The sequence below is a fragment of the Chelonus insularis genome, unplaced genomic scaffold (assembly GCF_013357705.1).
Source record: "Chelonus insularis isolate UGA/USDA-ARS -01 unplaced genomic scaffold, ASM1335770v1 contig_401_pilon, whole genome shotgun sequence".
Taxonomy (NCBI): Eukaryota; Metazoa; Arthropoda; class Insecta; order Hymenoptera; family Braconidae; genus Chelonus; species Chelonus insularis.
The window spans coordinates 178,458-202,729 of record NW_023276558.1 but is presented as its reverse complement, the minus strand read 5'-3'; the positions used below and the strand labels follow the sequence as shown (position 1 = coordinate 202,729).

General features: G+C 27.1%; 1 protein-coding gene across 1 annotated transcript in view; it reads right to left on the bottom strand.

Annotated features, from left to right (window-relative positions):
• The window catches only part of Sema1a (semaphorin 1a), a 108,811-nt gene extending 84,790 nt beyond the window's left edge, over positions 1 to 24,021 (bottom strand). Inside the window, exon 1 of the mRNA XM_035086527.1 lies at positions 23,695 to 24,021. The gene's annotated coding sequence lies outside the window, so the exon portion shown is untranslated. The remainder of the gene's footprint in view (positions 1 to 23,694) is intronic.
• Positions 24,022 to 24,272: the final 251 nt, after the last annotated feature.

The following is a 24,272-nucleotide window of genomic DNA, read 5'->3' as shown; positions in this document are numbered from 1 at the left end:
AGAAATATATAAATTTTAAATAATAATTGGCATAGAAATATCCATTTAAAATTCGATAATCGTATTGCTTTACTTCACTTCCAACATATAAATCCAATGCTCTAAGTAATACGACGTCTATAGACATTCCTTGCATTCTCATTTGAATTGAATAAATTAGTATATTTATTAGTTTTGTGAATTTAGAAGGTATTGAAAAATAAAGAAAGCAAGTATATTCTAATAGTGGAAGAGAAAAGAGAATTAAAATTATCGATAGACCATGAGAAAATAGTATTATGCATTATTTTATTTCATTTGAATAGAAAGAGAATGTTTGATTAAAATTTATGTTATTGGAGAAAAAGAATTCAAGTTTTTTATAAATACGTTTTTTATAATGGTTAGAAAATTTATGTATATTGTTAACTACTGGTCTTTTTGCATGAACAGTAGAGCTTGATTAAAAATTTATTTAAAAAAATAAATAAATTGAACGATCATTAAATATCTTCTTCCTTCAAAGATAATCCTATTGGCACCACTTAAACTGTTAAAAACCAATTCAGATATTTGATCCCATATCTATGATATGACTGCAATATCTCACAAGTTGCAAAAAACAGCATATTCATTCAAATTAATCAGAAGTTGGTAATTTCGATAACACTCAACACTAGAGATAGCAATAAATCATATTTTACCTTTGGAAATTGAGTTAGTTTCTGGAAACTATCTAAAAGCAGTAGTAGATATCAACAACACTGGCAAATCTATAAATCTATATACCAGTCAACTATCTGTAGTATTTGTTGAACTAAAAGATACTAAATAATTTCGATCAACATGAGAGGAAGAGAAAAACGAGTCCATTAGTAAATTTTTCAACGTAGATGTATGAATGCATCTAAAGCAATGAATAAAACAGACAACAAGTTATAAATTTGCATACAGGTTTGAATGTGATGAAAATTTAACAACAAGAACCAGCCATTAATTTTGGTACAAACTAGAACTAGCATTAATGCTTATTGATAACATGAATGCGTCGTAAAATCTACACGCAATAAAGATTCTTTTTGTAGATGCTCTCTTTTAGACACAAGTAGTACAGGCAAGTGCGTTGGTATTGCCAGGATCGATACACGGAGAAAAAATTCCGTTAATTTTTATTTAAAAATCCATACAAAAATTACCGTGCTGCTCAAGAATGTGAGTTCAAACTTACTGAAAAGTAAAAAGTAATGATCAACATACAAAAATTATAAGTTACATAAGAAAATGTATCATTCAGTTTTTTGAAAATTACTTTGGCAGCACCAGAAAATTTAGTGTTCCACAGCACCTGAAAATTTAGTAACGTTAGCTGTGATAACTACGTAACCGACAAACAATTTTATTTAAGTTTAGTGATAATTTTTTTGGTTATATAAACAAATAAATAAATAAATTAGGTTCATTGATAATTAACTTTCTTAACTAATTAATTCGTTGGAATGAAATACGGCACACGTTTTACAATACTGCCCCCCCCTATCCCTACGATCGGGATCTTACGCAGAAAACCTGTGTCGTCGATACAACCACCCGGCTCTCCGAAGAGATCTTCCTCTCCCGCTCACGGTGGCCCGAGAAAAATCATATAAATGACTTTTGTCTCGGCCGGGACTCGAACCCGCGACCCATCGTGTGTCAAGCTGACGCTTACCCATGAGTCCACCGCGTCAATCCGTTTAAGCTTATCATAAATTGTTAAGATATAACGTGTTGCCGCCAATATTGAATCGTAACGAAAAATATGAATGTCATCTTTGTTTACAATATGGAAAAAGTAACTATAGCACTGAGGGTGTTCACACAATCAAAAACAAAAGCCGTAAGATGTACGCATGCGTACAAACCAATTTTTAACTTATTATGATGTTAGTATGCACGCGTACGTCTTAAATTGTACGTTTTACGGCTTATGTTTTTGATTGTGTGAACGGTCTTACAATACAAAGAAAGATTGTGTTGGACCGATAATTCGAAGATTCCCGACCCAGCACGGAAACTCTCGAGAATAGAAAAAATTATAGGAGAGCACCCGAATTTTTCCTACCACACGGATCATAATAAATTATATACAGATTCTCATTTTTTTCTAGTCACTTACTAATTTTTGTTTAAAGTTTGAATAAAAATTAATATTTATCGAATATTACCGTGCTGCATAAGAATTTTTACTTTTACTCTTCTTAATAAATATTGAATCTATAATAAAAATTTTAAAAGGATTACTAATTTTTCTTTGAAGGTTGTCTTAATTTTTTAGGGAATTGACATTTGCGCGTGGATTGTTGTGCTGAGCACGGTAATTTTTATTGGAATTTTTTCTCCGTGTAGTTGGACATACAACAGAGAATAAACTTGGTTGAGAAACGTCGGGAATGCGGTTTACCGTGTGAAACAAGAGAGTAAAAGAGAAATATGCATTCCCATCCTCTTTTCATTCTGAAAAGGACCACATGATATTATATATACTGAGATTTGTAGATTCGGCTTTACATGCAACCAATCAATTTTCAATTATTACATGAAATTCATTTGTAATCGACAAACTACTAGTTAACCTACCACACTTAATTATATTCATCAGTCATATAAAATTATATATTTCTATATCATTAGTTGGTGAAAAAAACAATCTAAAGCTTTACTTATTCATCAAACACCGAACACTTATTTAAAGATTAAAATATTATTAAAGAATAAGTTTTAATTAAAAATGTTATTTCTCTTGTTGGAAAATTTTATAGGATAATTTTATTAATGATGTAATCAAATTTGATTTGATTGTTAATCGAAGAGAAGAGAATTTGAAGCATAATTGCACTTCATTCTGATAATGCTGTTATTTATCTTTAATTAAGTAAATAATTATTAATTAATAAATCCGTAATGTATTCATTTTATTAATTAAATAAAATGTAGTATGAGTTTTTGTAATTACTTGTAATTAAATTTTGTACCAAATTTTCTTTTTAAATTATTAAATGTATTTGGAATATATTGATTTTGACATTTAAAAAAAATTTTAAAAACTAATAAATTTCAGGAAAATGATGTTTTTTAAAATTTTTCTTATAAATATTTTAATATTTTTTTTGTATTGGTTATGAAAAATGAATTTCAATTACTACAAAAAAAAATATTGAATATTTAACCAGAACCATATTTTAAAACTTGTCCAATAATTACTGCCCAATAGAAGTAAACTAAAAGTACTGAATAAAAATGAGGTTATGGATAAATAATAAATGGATTATGTACTATTTATTATATCTAGATGATCAATTAAAACAGCTATCCCAGTTATTTACACATTTGCATATATAACTGCGCCAAATTAATTGCAGAATAAATTTGATTTTCTCATTAATGCGTTCAACCTAATTAATGCTATAAATTCTATATTTTACCAAGTTTTATAACTGACAATAAAAATTGTAATTAATGAATCCATTTTCCAATTTCTGTTAACCAAAGTTATAGCTACCATAGAAACAGCTTTTAACATCTAACCCTTTGTATTAATGAAATATTTCTTATTTTAATTAATCATAACAAAAAATCTATTATTAAATCATATTTATTTATTCAGCTAAATTTTTTTTAAAAATAATTATTCAAGAAAATGAAACAACAAATGGCCTACAATCTATTTTAATTTATTTTTGAGTCTATTCTCGATGTCCTAATGATCACAACTATGATATTTCTGGAAGCTAAGTTGCTGTTTCATTACAGTGGTCTATTTAGCACCTGTCTAGTTCTATCTAGCTTAGAATGAAATGTATAATCATGCTTAATCAACTAACAGATAGATGCTGTCTAATAATATCTGGAGTTTGATTTACATATATAGTGTGAGATGGATCTTCTTGTTACATAATCCAGGTATATTAATCAAGGAAGTTTACGTAGTCCACTTAAAAATTTCAATACCTTCCCGTTATCTTTCTAGTGGTGATGACTGCGTATCGATGATAGGAAGGTAAACATCAGTCAATATAGATCGTAGAAATCGATATTGAGAATTAGACAATCTAGATTATATAGGGATATTGTCTTAGTACAATCGTACTATCAATCATTGTATTGGAGAGAATAGGGATGTTAAGTATTGTTGTTATTCATTCAAGTCTTGTTTGAATAAAAGCATTAAATAATATGACGATAACGTAATTCTAAGCCTTTTGTTTATTTTAATCAGAGATTTATTATTTAGAATTAAGTTGATGCATAATAGTCTTTTGAATTTATTTCATTAAATAAAACAAAACTATATTTTGTGTAGATAAATTTTATTTTGCTATCAGAAATAGATTGCTGGATAAATTAATGCTTTTAATTCATTAAAGTAATTGTTTAGAAGAAAAAGGGAAAAGGCTTCACTTTAGAATAGGGTTGAAATATTTTTTTTTTTGTGTGTGAAACTGATAGTGCTGAGGGTGATCTGGTTTCATTACTTAAATTAGGCTCTACCACATTATGGATTTTTCTTCAGCTATTTACTTTGGAAATGCAAGCTTGTTATTTTTATCTAAGATGTTAATTTTATGCATAAAATAATTATTGATATTAAATAGGATTTTTTTCTTTCAATAAATTACTTATCAATTACATCGAGCAAAGTTTTTTATAAAAAATATTGATTTTTTTTTACTCTTAAATTGATGATATGATGATAAAATAAAATCATATCATTACTTTACTGAATATAAAATCACAAAAGAATATTTATGTTGATAAGATGAAGGCAAACCAATAAAAACTTCAAATAAAAATTTTCTTTTTTATTAATAAATAAATTTCACTGCAAAAATAGTGTCACCTAATGTGATAATAAAACATCTTTCTTGAGGATAACTTCAAAGGGAATGCTTCAAAGTCACCTTCTGTCGTAGTAGACTTACACAGCGTCCTTTTCAAGAATAACTTCAAGGAAAATAGTTTCAAGTCATTTACTAAAACACTGCAGCTCTTTTTCCAATGTTAGTCGCCAAGAAAATACTTTAAAACTTCTAGTGTCACAACAGAATGTCTCTTTTACAGGTAACCCTGACAACCACATGATCTCGAATGTTATTACAGCCAAACTAACAACATACCATCACCACTATTAACATTTCCAACAGAAAATTTTTTTTAAACTAAAAATAATAAAAAGTTTTTAAAAAACAACCAATTATTGAATTTAATAAAATACAATCTCAGTAAATGAAATAAATAAATAAATTTAAAGTATGAATTTCAATCAAATGAAAAATTTAAACTGTCTGATTAAAAAAATAATTTATGATTCATTTCAAAAACAAAGGTAATGATTTTCATTATTTATTTTATTTCCAATAAATGATTATAAAAATATTGACGTAAAATGAACAAGTTTAATTGTTTGTTACTCATTACCCTTAATAATCTAAATAAAAGGATTTAAAAACGATCATCATTGTTTGTTACCAAGAATATTATCCTATGAAAAAAAAATAAAACACCATAATAACATTAATCAACAAAAAATTGAAAATAAAAACTCCATCAGAGCGCTGAGCTTAATTTTTTTTTTTTTTAGTTTTTAGATCTCCAATTTTATATAATCACTGTGATAAGCACCGTTCAAAACGAACCCAGTCCGTACAAAAACAAAAAAAAACCCCTACCAAAAGACATGTCTACCATTATTTATACGATTCACGATAAAATGGTTATTCAAATATTTTTCCTTTTTTTTTTTTTGATAATGTATGTAATATATTTTACTCACCGGATGGGATATACATGTACAATTTAAACGTGAATGAATTGTATTTCATACATACAATTCACGGTCGTCAGTAAAAGTTATTGCTTTATTTTCGCAGACTACACATGAAATTGTGAGAAATGATATTTTATATCCGAACAGTAGGTTTTACATTGAAAATTGAAAGGGATCTAAATGATGAGAAGTTAGTGTTAAAGTGTTTAATGAACTGTAAGCACTATGTCACTGAAGAAGCGTTCGTGACTGGAAACTGATCGAGTTTAACAAGAAAAAATCAATTTACTATTTTTCTTTTACCTCTCCGTGATATCGTGGAAAACAGTATGAAGACATACACGTCTGATTGTTAACTAATCGAGCCAACAAAAGTGTCAAGATAAATAGATTTGAAATTTTCATTATTTCTTGAACGTGATTTACTTTTTAATGGCATGTACGAGAATGGAGTTGCATAAAGAAAATAAACTCAGTAAAAAGGCTTTATCTTTTCTTAATTTTAAGCATAAATATGATCCAACTTTTTAGAGAATACTTTTACTAATGTAAAAAAAAAATTAATGATGTTCTTAAAAATGTTATCATTTTAACATAATTATTTTTGACTATTAAAAAAATTTACAGTTAAAAATTTGATGTAGCAAACGTTATTTAAATATTTGCACAAATTTATCATTATTAAAAATGATGATAATTAAGATTGTAAAAAAAAAAACTATAATTTATTTGATGAAGTAATTTCTCAAATTTACCCAAAGTTTAGATGTTATATTTTATTTAATGAATAGTGAAAAATAAGTCATGTTAAATATTCAATTAAAACAACAAAAATATTTCTATACAAATATGGGTAATATAAATTCTGGTGAAATTCAATTGAATAGCTTTTGGATGATCTTTATTCACTATTATTCTTAACATAACAAAGATTTAATTGAACAAAAAAAAAATGCGTTCATTCAAAACTAATAATATTCTTGAAAACTGATGGATTGAATTGTTCAATATCCATCATACTTCGTTATTTTCATTATTTTTGTTATTATCTATTCAGTTATAGCCAAAAATCGAAAAATTATTGAAAAAATGTTCAATAAACAATAATTTGACTTATAACAGAAATTTTAACAATATTGTGAAAGTAATAAAAACTCATCCAATTATTTGAAAGTAACAATACCGATATTTTCATTCAAGTTTCATTTCTCATCACATATTGCATTCAAATAAAAAATACTTTATGAATAACTAACTCATACTGCTGATAAGTAGTTTGAAATATTTAGGTATTTAATTCAAAAATTTCCGTATTGTAATTTGAAACTCATTATTTGTAAATATTTATCTATCACTAAATCAATGCAATTTCGTTGTAAATAAAAAGAAATTTAATTAAAAATAACCAATAACGAAAGTAAAGTGGATTTTATTGGAAAATAGGCAACATAATGAAATTTTTACGTTGAAAGAAAGGCTTTTACATTTCATTGAACGAGTCAATAGATTGAAAGGAGAAATAACTGAATAAATAAATATTTCAATGGTATTTTTTTAATTCAACATTGTTCACAAAAGCAATAATTTAAATATACATTCTAAAATACAGAAATACCAGTGTGTTTATTAAATCAAGAAAAGAAATCATTTATATTAAAAAAAAAAACAAGGCGTTAAATAATCTGCAAAAGTAGGATGATTTCCGAAAGTGCATTATGCTTTATGTTTAGTACAATTTCTGTTGCTTGAAATATGAGTTGAATTATGACAATTTGAAAATAAAAAAAATAATAAATGAGACAACTTTGTAAAATTGCACAGGCATACAAGTCAGAAGAATGAAGAAATGAATGAAAAAAATATCAGACAAAAGAATAGAAATATAATGGAGAAGGAATTTATTCAGATTTTATAGAAGCATAAGAAATGGAAATCTATAATTAACTTCTTAAAAGTGATAATATTGACCATGTCTCGAGTTTAAATATAATGGCTTGTAGAATAATAGATAATATTTCGAAGCAACTGTCAGAGTTCATTAACAAGTGACAGTGTACTTAATTCAAAGTTATTTTATTTTTACTTAATAATTGATAAGAAGTAATGGAAAAACTCAGATAAAATGTAAATAGAATTGAGATAAAGTCTTATTTTTATTATTTTTCTTATTAAAAGGGTACTCTCTTTTGAAGTGTCTAAAGATACCTTCAACTAGATATTCCACTGGTGTTAACAGTCTGTTATTTTTTCACATTTATTCGCAGGATTGAGTTTGTTTGACAATTTAATATTATTATCATAATATATTCAATTTATTTAATAGTAATAATTCAATAGAAGAATATTAGAAGTATTAAAATAATATCAAAAAATAAAATATAAAAAATTTTTTAGAATCAAAGGATGATTTACGTAGATTTGATAATTTCTTGTGATTTCAAAAATTATTTACGGATAAATTTTAGAGCAAATAAAGGACTAAAATTGCTGCAATTTTATCTTCCATTTCCAATTAATTGATAGTAATTATTAAATGTTAAGAACGTTTCTAAGAATTCTTCTGATTACCATTCCTCAGTAGAACACACACAACGGACCAATCTTTGACTTAACACTGTACCAATCTAAGTTACCCATGGCCTAGTGTTGGACAATAACTGAGCCAGTCTTGCTTCTTGCTGGGATTATTCCAACAGCTATCTATGACCAATGATCTGCCTCAATGTTGGACTTGGTCTCTGTTTTTTCTATTTGCTATCGTTATCTTCAACGATTGCGGCCCTAAATACATAAAATTAATCGATGAAATTGAATCTAAAGACTCATCAGATGAATAATCTTAAATGAATCATAAACTATACAAATTAATAAGCGATAAACACAATTTCGATAGACACTAAATTCTAAATTTTCACTTTAAATTAGATACATGGTTATCTTTGGTAGTATTGAAAAGCTGCTTGTGGGGTTTAGTATACTGCAGTTGCTCGTTTCCTAACTTAGAACATTGTCGTACACCAGCAACCTACTACGAGGCAAGTCGAATGAAATACCGATTCGCTTCCGGCACAAGCGGAACTTCGTTACGTCACTTCCGACTTTGAGAAAGCAAGGCGAGAGAATGTAGTGTCTACTCGTCGTACTGTTAGCTTCTTTCTCTGTCTCTGTTCTATCTATTAATTCGTGGTAAATTTGACTTTAAATATATACGACATTGTGGAGATATTAGACATCAACTAAAAGTTTTCTGGCGTCTAATAAAATACCGTGCTTCTGTTAGAGGTGCAACTTTACTCAAATAAAAGTTGAATTAATGAATTTACACTTTTTTAGCTTTACACTAGTTATACAAAAAATATGTTAATCATTTGAGTTTTAACTATACAAGTAGAATATGTGAAAATAATAATTCATTCATCATTTCATAAAATTGTTTAATTCAAGTTTCTACAAAAAAAAATTTTTTTTAAAAATACCACGCTTTTGTTGACCATTTTTTTTTATTCTTTAAACATCTCTAGCTTTATTTTAATCAGAATTTTTTTACGACATACCTTTTCTAAGTTATATGAGAAACAGTAATGCATGAGTTTTAGACTCCAATAGAGTAAATGTAGAAACTCGGACGTGAAAACTCATTCATTTGTCTAATAGAAATGAACTCACATTGAAAGAACATCATGAGAAGATTTTTTAATGAGTAACAAATCAATGCATTGAAAATAAAAATTTACTCAAAACAATAATTAAATGATTTCTGTTAAAATGAAATTCATATTTAAAAAACAAATTATTTTTAATAACTACAAATGAATGAATTTTACAATTGAAATTGAAAAAATTTTTCCAACATGAAAATAATTTTACCATAATTTTATTAAAAATGTTTTCTCTTTAGTCGAGTGAACAAAATCAAAATAAATTTCATCATTAATTAATATTTTAATTGAAAATAATTTAATTACTGATTATTGTCCATTAAAATATGAGTATTTTTATGAATTGATTGAATGTGTATATTTCACACATGCTTCAAATATTTTTGAAGCATAACTTGAATATATATGTATATTCATTGGAACTGTAGTTCAATGAAAATAAATATATCGAAAGTATGACTGCAGACATGTCATTTATTTTTATAAAAAGTATAAATAATAGATTAAAAAAAACTCAAACGGTAAAAATCATAATTGATGTGACTGTACACCCACATTTCGATCTATCTACATCCGGTTAACGAGTGGGTAGGTCTGGATGAGCACAAAGGGCGAACAAAATGCATTACTACATACATACATACAACTTTGAATCATCAGTTGTGTTAGTAGCATGTAAGGGTGTGGTACTACTATTGCTTGGATACTCGAATTTCCCTTTTATTTTATCTCTCTTTGAAAGCAAAGATAAAAGATCTTACGATAAAAAAAAAAAGAAGATAAAATCAACATTAATTTTTAAATTAACAAAAAAGATAGCTAATCAAATATTTTTCGAGTAAAATCATTTTTAGTAAAACATATTTTGCAAGATTTCTTCTTTTCACATTCGAATAAAAATATTTTTTTCTTATATGAAATAATTTTTTGTAATATACACTGTTTACTTTTCAGTAACTAGTTTTACTGAGGTGTGCCAAGAATTTTTAATTAATTTCTCACTAGGATTTATTACAACTATCATCAAATATTTAATACAACGTTTAAAACTCTTTCATTTAATAACATAAAATAAAAAAAATATCAAAAAAAAATAGAAATTCTAGAAAAAACTTTATTATAAAAATTGTATACACCACAAAAGAAAATATATCTTTTTTTTGGAATAAAACAAAAAAATATCTTTTATTCTTCAAGTGATGAGAGACTAGCTAAAAAATGGTCTCCTTTCATTCTAATTATAAAATTCCAAAAATAAAAATGATTAGTTTCCAGATGAAATTAAGAAGAAGCAACTCAAAAGAAATTTAATTAATTGACTGTCGGCCAAGAGATGGAATAATAAAGGGAAGTAGGAGTGGCTACTGCAATGTCACAAAATATCTTCCTTTCTTCCCAACGACACTCGAGATGTATACTACTTTTCTTTACTATATATTCCAGGCGCATTCGAAAGTCCTTTTCTTGTTCATCTTTTCTCCTCTGTCACTCTATATTCAAGATACAAAACCACACAATCCACATCCACTCAACATCGAAATTTGACTCTTACATGGTAGATTCCACATTCTTTATTCCTTGATCAAACCGAGTAACTCATTTTTATTTAAAGTGGTAATCAAAGTGGAAAGGAAATTAAAGACGTCTACAACAAATAGATATATGTTAGATATCCTGTGAAAATATTCCCAGGTTATCGGGTTATCAGCTTCATCACATGTATCCTGACAACTTTTGTCGTACGATCAAGTGAACGTACGCTTTCATTTGTTACACGCGTGTGCATGTATGTAGAATAAAACCAGGCCACATATCGTGATCATCATAGAAAACCAGTGTATATACATTGTACAAACTATAACGTTTAGATTCTTGTTGCACACGCAATGTCTCGTGCAAAATTGAAGCAAATGGCCCGAAATCGATCGATATTTGTTAAAGAATCCTCTTTTGTATACTACAGCAAGAGTATTAAATTCTACAACCAATCAATTGAAATGGTTTAATATGAAATTGCTCTAAATAACTGTACATGCATCTCAAATTGTTACAACCTTTTAGCTTAAATTTTCTAGTCTTTTTTTTTGTAGGTTTAGAACTAATTCTACCAATTCCAATTTCGTTTAATCCCAGGAAGCTGACCCAGGAAAATTTATTCACTCGACATCGCAAAAAATTTTTGTGTTTTTGTTAAACAATCTAGTGTGTCACATTTGTGGGGTTTTGATAATTGAAAGACTCTATTGGAATAGAAAACTATTTTTTTATATTTTCAGTATAAAACTGATAAGTACAATTATTTTATTTGATTTGTGCTCTAATTTAATTAATTATAAAATACTTGATGAAAAAAATTTATTAATCATCACTGATGAAAATTAATTCGAAGTTAAAATAGTGAATTAAATATGAAGAATCGATAATTTTATTAAAATTAAAAATATAAAAATTCGTTTAGACAAGAATAAAAAAATATTAGAAAACTATAATCTTTAATTATATGCATAGTTTATAATCGTTAGATGAGGCTAATCTTAAAAAAAATCTATATAAATTTTTCAATAAATAGATTAATATGATAAAATAATATTGATTAATATGGTTTAAGAGCTGTAGTTATGTTCATAATGTTATCAGATATAAAATAATTTCATGAGTAAATAATTTTAACAATGTTGTCATGTAATACATTCCAAATTTATTCCATTTTTTAGAGTAAATAAATTATTTGATAATCACTGTGATTAAAACCACAGACATGAATATGTTCAGTACTAAAATGAATGTTAATTAACAACTTTTTTATTGATTTACAATTTATAAATATAAAACTTTTAATAAACTATGGAAAATTATTTAAATACTAAGATTCATATTATTTCTTAATCTGCAAACATTTTTTTTTATTTCTGAGTAGAGTAATAGATAATAACTTTCCAGAAGCACAGTATGATACATGTAAGTAATCTGCATCACCTTAATATGAAATGTTATGATGAGAGAAATCTTATCAAGGTTTTCTTCCAGTGTAATTATAATAACATTAAACCTAAGCACCAATAAGACAGTTATGACTCTTTTCCACTGAAGAGACTTCACATTCTATTCCAGATAGTGATAAGGCCATATCATTTCTTCAATGTAATTACACCATGATGCTGAGAAACGTGAAAAATGCTGTAAAATCGTGTTATCCATAAGCTCTATTCAATATCATACCATTTGTAATATTTCATCCATCTCTAAATTAAGTTATAACTTTTATTTCGGATTTAAAATGCACTTAATTACCAATCTAAAAAACACCAAGATCATAAACTTTGCTTTAAAATCAAAGTAATCAATACTTTCCTAGAACTTTGCAAATTAACCAATCCAATTTTATTTCTATTAAAGAATCCATTATAGAATGAACTAAAAATATAACTTGGCTGATTTTCTTTAGTCGTAAAATTCACATTGGAATTTCCTTTCAATAGACTTTCTCGATTCAACTCCAAGGATCGAACAAGATCATGACTACTACTTGGTATCATTATTCGAGAACATACAATGTCTCCACCAATTTCTGTCACAGTTCATCTTCAACATACTGTAGAGCACATAATAGACATAATCTCTCTCACATGTTCTAACCACCTGGCTAAGGATCAAGTACTTATGCTTCAACATCACTACCCATTCCAATGATGACCAATTTTTACAGATTATCGTTGCTACATTCAACTGCATATAGCTGATATAAAGGAATATGAACCAATGGCAGTTAGTTCTTTGTTAAAATATCCCAAAAAGATAGATACATCAGTAGATAAGTCTGGTAGTCCAAAGTAACCACCAAATTTGTCTCCAATGCCACATATTGAGAACATCCTTTGTCTTTCCCTTAGATCAGATGGACTGTGTCTCTATTACACTCAGGAATCTAGGAAAACTAGGGGTCAGACAAGAGGTCTCTATTATTTGTGATCCCACGTAGTCTTTCCAGATGTTGACAAAATTCTTCTGGATGGTGTTGACGTTCATGGTTTACTTCAACTCTCCTACGATGTCTCTGAATAGTCAATGAATCATGGCTTGATCAGACTCTTGAGTTCGTGATTCTTCTCAATAATCAGGTGGACATTCAAGATTTACTCCCTATCTCTTTTATGTCTCTGCTTCACACAAATTTGACCTATTTTTTATAGCTCATTGATTATGATGATATTTAAATGATTGGTTTTTATGACATGATAGTATGCTGTAAAAATATTCCAATAAAAATTTCACTTAGGTTTGATGATCTTTCAGCAAGATTGAAGCGTTAAATACTTTTGGTTTATTGGCTATGTGGTTAGGAATTATTGAAGATTTAGGTAAATATTAATGAAGAATCAATGAAAATATTGAAATTCATTTTGTGTAATTTAATTTTTAATTATCTGAGGTTTAATATTTCATAGTATCAAAAATCTGTCGAGTTGAATTATAAATTTAATATATTTAAAAGTAAATTACATATTTCATGATTTTAGTTTATAATTATTTTACACCCTTGAGTTCAATTAATTATCATTTAAATGAAAATGTAATGTTTAATGATTGCTTTTAGTATGGGAACCCATGGATTCATCTAGAATATGAATATGTTTTTAGCTAGATTATAAAAAATTTATCATGACTTAATTCCACATTCATTACATTCGTATCACTTTTTTATAAGAATTTTTTAATGAAAATTTTTGTAAACATTTTTATCCATATCAGTATTAGAAGTAAAGTTAGCGAAAAATTTTTTTTCAATTCAAGAATTTTTTCAATATATAAATGGAATAAGCTCACTTTCCTTTCAAAAGCACAAGTTTCACAGCAAACAGCTGCTTTTCAAACATCATAACATAACTTTAGTAACCTACCCAAACATTCAGAAGAAAAACATGTATTATGTAGCAAGAAATTAAATTAAGCTTTTTGTAGTTATCAAAAGTGCCTTTAATATCTCTAATTCATATTGATATTTATTACAAAATAAAACTGTTTTTTTTCCATTAAAACAATAGATTTATACATGAATAAATCCCTCGGCTAAGTACACGGGAATGTTCATTAGTATAATTGCTATAAAAACAAATATTAAAATCACTTTCAAGCACAATTGTAATAAAAAAAGTTAAATGAATGTATATTTGTTAAAAAAGATGTTCTCTATTTGATTAAATTGAAAAAAATTAATCTTTGAAACAATTGGTTTTTTTTTTTTTTTTAAATTATAGAAATATATAAAATAATGGAGCTTAGTCGTGACAAATTAATACCAGTGAGTAAAGATTTTTTAAAAAAGCTGTCATCATCCTACGCAGAACCTTTGAAAATTATCCATCAACTGTGAAAACTACCCTGGTAATACGGGCTTGTGAAAATTTAAAAAAAGCTGAAAAATCAACAAATGTCAGATACATTCATCGGTTTCAGTTTTATCGACAGTTTACGTGTGAAAATCAATGACAATGAAAAAAAAATTTCAAACTGAATGCCTTTTATATTAACTTGCTGTGATTATAACAATCAAGTGTCAATTTGTGATGATTTCAACAAATCACGTGATGTGCAAGAGAAGAAATAATATTTGAAATATTAAAAATTAAAACGTTCAATCAAGTAGTCATATTTAAATAATCTTGTTCATGGTAATAAAATTTTCACTGGGTCTATAGTATAATTTTAAAAATTAATTTGAATAAATTTTTTATTGTACATTTAATAAATATTTCAAAAATCACTTAAAATATACAATATCAATAAAAATCTTACAATTAATCATTCAAATAAATCAATATTTACTTCGGATTAAATTATGAAGATCAGATTGATCAAAAGAAAACAATTGCACACGACTTAAAATTGCACGTGTTTTTTTTTCATAGCTTTAAATAAATCTGATAAAACTGATAAATAACCGAGCAAATAAAGTGCACGACAAGCCTATACTTACAACAATACTATGACACGTGCATTAAAATGATTTATATTATAAAATAATCCAACAAAAGAAAAAGAAGTAAAAAGTCAATTCCATCATAGTTTCACAGGTAGTAGTAGACCTCTACATCATCTAAAACAAAACTGAAGTATGTCTAGACGAATTTTTCCCGTGTAAGATGATTAATCACACTTGAGCACTTTTACCTATTTTTTTAAAAAATAAGGTTAATCATATTCATTATTATTTTTCTCAACGATGTATTAATAAACTCTAATAGAAAGTCATGTGTATATAATTTACTAATTAAATAAACATAAATTAAAACTGATATAAAAAGAATCGAGACAATAAATCATTTTAATGAAAGCTCCGAGGATATTTTATTCCATAAGCTATGTTGGATGTAAACAATACACATAGAGCAAAGCAATTAAAAATATTATATTTCGTAGAGCTGTAGCTTGTAAGCAAACAAAACCCACTGGCAGTGAAATAGAAAATTCACCGAAAAAATCGTGTATGAAAAACGGCAAAAAAGAAAAATATGCAATGAACGAATGAATGAAAAGAATCACTGGTATGGGATTTACTTACTTTTCGTATTTTATGTGAGTTTTGTGAACAAAAACCTTCCCAAATGTACTCAGTATGTTGAGATATTTTTATCTCTTCGTTTTAGATTAAACTTGCCTCCACAGCTGATAGTAAAAGAAAGCCATTTGCTATGGATAAGGAGGCGCTAGCTAAGCACTTGACTGTATATGTATACTATAACAGAAGGCATCGAAGATCTAAAATGGAGAGTAGGGTTCCTAAACGTCACCCGGTTTGACTTCCGGAAACGATAAATATACAGAATCTCTCTCGTCTCTCACACCATCATCACCCTTCGTCTGCACGTGTGTACACGACAAATGTACGTTAACCTATCGCAGTAATTGCTTGTCGATTGTTGCTTTGAATCTCCTGTACTCTCCTTCTCTAACTCTCACTTACTTCTCTTGATGATGTATTCAGCCAGTAGAGAAAATAAAAGCTCAATGTATTACAATTATTAATTATAAGAGAACCCAATTTCTAGAATATTGAACTCGTGAATAAAAAAAAATCCGTCACACTTGGGAAAATGGGTTGAAATGTCGACAATCTCTATAATTGAATTGTGTCGTGAGAAAAAAGATTTTTCCTTTCTTTTTAATTAATCATGGTGATTAATATTTAAAAGAAAATGAGGTAAAACAGTCACTCTAGAGTTGTATCGATTTGTAAGAGGTATTATAAAAACACTTGAAAAAATTCTACAATACTTAATTGTAATAAATAAATTATTTTTCATCAAACAATGTAACTTATTGATAATTAATTAAGTACATCATTCAAGTTTTAGTCTTAGTATCAGTGTACAAGGGTTGATAAGCCTTGTTAAAAATTAATTAATGAATAAAGTGATAATTAATAGTATTTTTTCAATGACTAGCAAGGTACTGAAAGATAAAATTAATTATTGTTTTCTTTTTAACTTACAGTAATTCATTGCTAGTGATTGGTTTGATAAAGAAAAATTGGACAAATGAAATTATTAGAAGTATTATTACTGGCTTTCATTACATTATAAGTTTGTTATTGGTATTTTTTTTTTATATTTGTTCATTTACTTCTTTCGTTGAATCTTAATGCAAGAACAGTATTTTAAATTACTTCTAAAAGTAATAAAATGAAATTCTGAATAAAATGGAATAAGTTTTCTATTTATTTTGATGTCGTACTTCAAGATCTGTCGATATCTACTTTTTTAACTTCTTTTTTGTTTCGATTTTTACCCTGAGGGGTTTTTTTTCTATTCACCACTCAACAATCTAGTAGTAACTGACAGTTTGAGTATATAGTAACTAGATGCTCTCTTTGGAATACTCTACCCCCAACCCTCTTCGGATGTTAATCTTCACGCCTAATTAATGTGCAGGACTCTGGTCTGCCCTTTTAAGAAAAATATATATCGCTTGTACACGAGAGACCAATATTAATTTAATAATGAAATGCAATACCAATAGTGAAATAACAAGGGAAAAAAAGAAAATTGAACAAGCATATCATTTTACTGTTAATTGATTAACAATTTACTTTGAAATATATTTTTTAATTATAAGCTAACTTGACTTAACTAATTGTATAATTTAATACATGAAATATTATTTAATAAATCCTTTGAATTAGTGCATAAAGGAGTTGAGAAAGTTTTATCATGAGAATTTCACTGATAAAATTTAATTTCCCTTACTTATTAAAATTATCTTTGTAATGGATTGTTATTAAATGATGAATATCTACATAATTAATAGTTTAAGTTATTGAAAAATGCATGTCTATTAAAATTAATAACTCGAAAATTTATGCATCTATAATGATTCTTGACAATAAAATTATAAAGGACTGTTTAACCTGAATTTATTGAGATTTAAATAATGATATTATGGTGATTTTTTCTAAAATAAAAAATACAAGTCATTTTAAAAGTAAAAAACATCTTTAAAAATAATAAAATATTCATGTAAATTCTACTCCTAAGGATATAAATGATATATGTATTCAAGCTCAATCTATTTTTAACAACGACACAACTTTTTGTACTTTGGAATATCTACACAAAATAAAAGTAGTAAAAGAGAAAAATGTACATTTAAATTTAGCATCACGATAATTCATGATTTATATTCAATTACCTCAAAGTTTAACGTCATTACTTATGTTTGAACACATATAACTTGATCAATAATGGCAACTATTAACTGTGAACTGTACAAAAATCTGAAGAAATCAGCATATTGAGTAACTAAAAATAAGAATAATCGTCATATTTATAAGAAGATTTTGAAATATCGACAAACTCGATACTTGAATTGTATATATAAGTGTATATAGAGCTTTGTAAAAGTTTTATCGCGAAAATTCCACAAAGTGGAAGGCACAAATTTTATTTACGATCAAGTAAGCGCGAAGGAGGCGAGAGGAAAGCCATTTGGTTTATTCAAACTCAAGAAGGGAATCGTAATACTTTTTTGTTATTTTATTTTTTTATATATATATACATATACATATATACTTTTATTTCCATCATTTTCTTTTGTCATCCTTTGAATTTTTAAACTCCTGATAAACTAGGTCAAATATCAAAGAAATGAAAAATAACGTAAATTGAAGTTATTGATTGTCATGTAAGTTGGTTGTGCCATCACAAGATTGTCAGATGTCAACTGTCCTTCTTCTATTCCCTGAGGCTGGATTACAATGAAGTTATAAAGTTATTAAACCACGAATAAGTTTTATGGGGCTCATAAAATCATTCAGATGTGAAGAAAATTTTTGATGGATATTAGGTGAACAAAGAAAAAGGTGGAAAAGAGATAGTATAAAAAAAACACATTTTTAAAGGTACAAATCGAGTTAAAAATACTTAAACCTCAATAAACCCGTGAATATATTTTTTTTTTCTTTGTGACACTACTGAAATCTATTGATTCAACGTAAATTTCAATTTAGTTTAAAGGCTAGATTCGCAACCAAATAAATTGGTGAATAATTTTAACATTTTTTTGCATTTTACTTTTAAACTCTATTTTACATTTAAAGAACATAAATGTTCTTGAATATTCAGTAATTAATTTAATAATAGTCGCATTTTTAATAAAAAAAAACCATTTTCATTGTTTTGAGAAAAAATTAGTCAAATTCTTAAAAGCTAAATAAATTATTACTTATACCTTATAAAATGAAGCTAATTAAAATTAATTTTTGATTTCATTATTAATGAAATAAAATTTTCCATAATTTTATAAGTAATTTATTAGATTTTTATGAATAATTTCTCGCTAAATTATAAAAATTATAAAAAGTTACGAAAAAAAGATGTAATTTTTTTTGTCTTTCATTTTTTACCATCGAACGAGAATTTTAATAAAAGCTTCATAATTTAACTTTTTTCATAATTTTCTTGAATATTGGTAGCTAAAAAATTAGCCGGTTTTTATTAGGTGCCTTTACGTTACTAGATATATTTTTTCAATATTTTTACTTAATTAAAAATTGTTAGGATTATAATAATTATTATTTATTTATTGTATGTAGTAAACGGTCATAACGAGATAAAAGTCGTTAATTAGTTAAAAGTACAATGCTATCAAAACATTTAAATTAGTTAGTTTTAATACTTCAAGCGTAAAAAAATAAATATCATAATTATTTTCTTCATTCTATTAAAATTGTTTCTTTAATGAGATGATTTGCTAAATTTTCAGTAAATTGAGAATAATAAAGTGCTGGAAAATAATTAGGAATAAAAAAAAAGTTTTTTCGTTATAATAAACATGAAAAGGTAATAAATTTTAATATATAAATAACAAATATTTTACAATCTAATTGATAACTATACACTGAGAGAAGTTTAAAAAAAAATTTAACTTCAAAATTAAATTAAAATATTTAATAATAATAATTAAGCCTCGAAAATTTTTTAATAAAAAATAATTTTAATCTTTAAAAGAGGACTTTTTTTTTGGTAGAAGTATAAATAAAAATGGCATTGAAGATTTTTTTAAAGGAATTTTAAAGCTCAAGTTTTTATAACTCAAGTGAATCAAACCAAACTTAAAAGCTTCCAATTTAAAATAAGCGAGCAATTTTTCATAAAAAATTTTTCCTTCAACAACTCTTTAGAAACATAAACGACAATGAAAAATGATTCTACCATTGTAATTTTCCATTCGAAGACGAGAATTTGAGAATTACAATGAAAGGATATGAATGTTATTTACGATAAAAAAAAAAGTCAGACGAGTAAAAGGATTGAATCGAGACACTCTAGTGTATTCGCTTGACTGCGATTGAAATTCTTTCAATCCCAATCAAAGTCCTATTTTCCTTACGACGCTTGGTCAAATAAATGTCGAAGCGGATAATGGTAATAGGTTTAAAAAAGAAAAACTATAGTTAGATAGATTTATATAGAATAGATGAACGAAGTAGAAGAAGGACCATAAAGAAGAACTGTCTAAAATATTTAATCGCTGAAAGATATAAAGACAATAGTAATGCTGACGAATTAATCTTAAAAATGGACTTCTGGTTGGTATTGCATCCGCATTGCGGTCGCGCGAAAGTGTCCTCTCTCCCAGCCATGTTTTAATAAATCTGTCAAAAACCATACTCATACACATGCGCAGTTATTTTCGGTTTATAACCATGAGTTTATATAGCCATTTTATTTCAATTTATTTCAAACAAAATATGTGAGGGTGATACAACCAATCAAGCCCAAACGTGTTGACTGCGTGTAAAAGTCAAATTCACAACATTTAGAGCAATTGCTTTATGCTTGCAGTTATGGTATAGCCAAATTGAAAAGTAAATACTCGAAAAAAGCCTCCTATTTTATTGGAAAATTCATTTTGAAACAAATCTACAATACATATTTTGATATTAATTCTCGTGAAAATACATCTTTTCATTTATTATTACATTTTTTTTTAATTTAAATTTTAGTCAGTGGATGAAAGCAATTACTACTTTGATCATTCAAATAATTTTTTTGTATCGTGAATACTAGCATATTCAGTCAAATTCACACTTTTATTTAAATCAAATGAAAAATATTTTTGTCTTAAAACAAAACTAATAATATCTCATTCCATTGTAGTTATATCTCACGTATGACAAATAATTTTAATTAAAAGAATTTATGAATTCACTATGATCCAATGTTGAAATAACTCGTCTTTGCGAATTTCAATATTACAAAGGCACGTTCATTGATAGCATCATATATACGACATACTTTGTTAAAAAAAATTTTTCTTATTCGTTTTCCTTTTAGTCCGTTCAACGAAGAAATTGCTAGTCATGACACAAAATAAATTCACTCAGCAGTAGGAAAATTGTCGTTTGCTCTAACGCTATGTGATGGAGATGAATTTTGTAAACAACAAAAGATGATTGTATCAACAATATCAACAATGACTTCTTTCAGGTGTTCCTTTTATGTGAACGTGTATCATTTATAAGATAGAAACTAATCATTCATTGATTACTCTATAAAATACTTTGTTGTAAGTCATTAATACAAAAAAAAAATAGATAAAAAAACTCTAATTGTAAATAAATAATAAATCAAATAGAACAGAAGATGGATAGATTTGTACACTGGAATTAAAATGATCGTATTTTTTAGAGGTTTAATTTGTAATAATTGAAGCGTGAAAGTGATTGTTTTAGTGTACATCGGTTAACTGATAATTGACAAAACGGGTGTAAATAAATATAAATAAAACCACAATAAGTGATGTTATTGAGGATATAAAAATTACTCTTAGTCGATATATTTTCAAACACCATTCAAGTTTTTTTCAATAAATATAACTGACATCATATATATAGATAGATATATATTCAACGTGTGAGTTAAAGTTTTTTAAATAAAAATATTCCATTTAAATGAATAACAATGAAAAAAAAATTATGAACAAATAAAGAAGTTTAGTCAACAAAAATACTTTAAAAGTAATTGAAGCTATTTTATAAACGCCTGACACAATTGTTTTTGTTTATTACATTTTAAAAATGAACAACAAAAATTTTTCACATATTTTGATTAAAAAAAAATTCAAACATAGTAAACAATATGTTATTAAAATTCAATTTTAGCTATTGTTTGTCTAATTTCACTTAAAAACACAAAATAGATTTTCATTAAAAAAAAAATTTGAATCACAACTTAATATTTTATTTGTGTTTACTGATTGATGGTTTTGTAATTGAAATGAAACAACAGGAGTTCATGAAATATAATAATATTTAACAGAACCAAAATTTACTTTGTCTACAACTATTTGCTCCATTCATAAATAAATTCAATATTCACTCGGGCTTTTAAGTAAAAACAAATAATTCTCCCGAACATTCATTAATCATCTCCCCTTTATCTTAATTCCAGCTTTTCAATTATTCCGAATTTCAATTCTCCATCATGAAAAAATAATAAAACATTTCCGGTGACAATATTATTATTCGTGGAATCATTAGACCGTTTTCCCTTTAAACTATATCTCAGTGAAGTGAATACATAGAAACAAATCACCCTAAATAACAGCATGATTCGTGACATAAAGTATTGTTAAAGTTCTTCACGCTTTTTCCTGTTAATTTCTATCGATTGGTGAATGATATTATTTCGGTTAGACTCGCACATAGCGATCTCCAATAAATGAGAGATCCCGTTCTTCAATCTCGTGACTTGCCGCGATTGTTGTCGGACCACGTCGTAAATACATAGTGCAGTTAATTTATCCCTGTCTTTCGTTTCCCCGTCACGCTGGCACACCAACCGAACATTGAGTCAATGAGGTCAGCGAACTAATAAATTTCTCGTTTTCTCTTTGATTGTTAATTCATTCAATAAAGATCGAATGAAAATGTTCTCTATATTTCACAGGTCAATTAAGATAGTCACCAGGGGAATCGTTAAGGAATGATACATCATTGGCATTTACTCTTGAAAGTCAACCAGACAAAATTGAATGTCAAAAAATAAAATATACATTTATCAATTAGACATAAGTCTCTACAATGTGAATTGAAATAATCTTGAAGTCAAAGTATATCTGTTTATAAGCTTATAGAAGAAATACAGTAGTATATACAAGTCCTTTTATTTGCAAATCATGCCAGAGAAACTTCATAGAATAGGGCATCAATTGTGCAATTGAGAGAGTTCTTTGAGGTTCGCAGATGCGACGTATTAACGCCAACTGGAATGAATGGATAAGCTCAAGAAGGGTAGCAACTGAGACGTATATGTCCCTTGTATCTACAATCTAAATTTCGCCAAACCACAGTAGTTATACACCCCCATGATGTAATGGAATATAATAATACCATACATGATGACATTATATATGATAATGAAAGAGAAGAATAATAAAAAGGAGTTTGGTATAAAGACGTCTGTAAAAAAGTTGGATTTTCTTTTTCATTTCTTTGCTGAGTAATAATTTGATTAATTACAAGCCAGGAAAGAAAATCCCAGGATAAAAAGAACAAGGATGAGAATAAAGAAGGAAAAAAGCCTGATATCAAACTGTAACCTATATTATTCACGCGACGAAGGCTAATGAACTTTGAAACTTTAGTACATAATGCATAATAGAAGAGAAAAACTCGAGACAACTTGGAGTAATTAAAAAATTTACTAAAATCATTAAATATGTGTATTTATTATTGTATATTTGCAAACAACTCACCGCAATGCAGGGAATTCCACAGTAGAAACATACAGGGCTTCCCTCCTTTGAGAAAGTCGTGAAATGAGGGTTGAACAAGGGCTGTTCGAGTCCAGAAGCACCGCATAACCAACAGCTTCGTTGTTCTATATCACCATACTAATAGGCAATTAACACTGAAAACGTACGCACCACAATTCTTTGCACTCACTCAGCACACATTTTCACACATTTGTCCGCTGTAACTACGCTTTGCCACGATAAATATTCACGAAATGATCAAATTCTAAATACGCAAGGCTTTCCGACACTCCAAATCAATGTGTGATGTTACCTACTTCTCAGCTGTCTTTTTTGAGTCTGCGGATATCGCCGTGCATTTTTCACCACCTACTGGTGGATTTGAGAATCACACGCAACGCCATCTTTAAGCGCGATATTTTTTAATAAATTCAAATCAAGACTTTTTATTCATTTTATACATATTTATATTATTAAATAGTTATATCTAATTTATACTTGTCCATGATTTTTATATATAAAATCTCATTTACTTTAGAATGATATGAATAATAAAATATAACAACTATAAAGTTCTT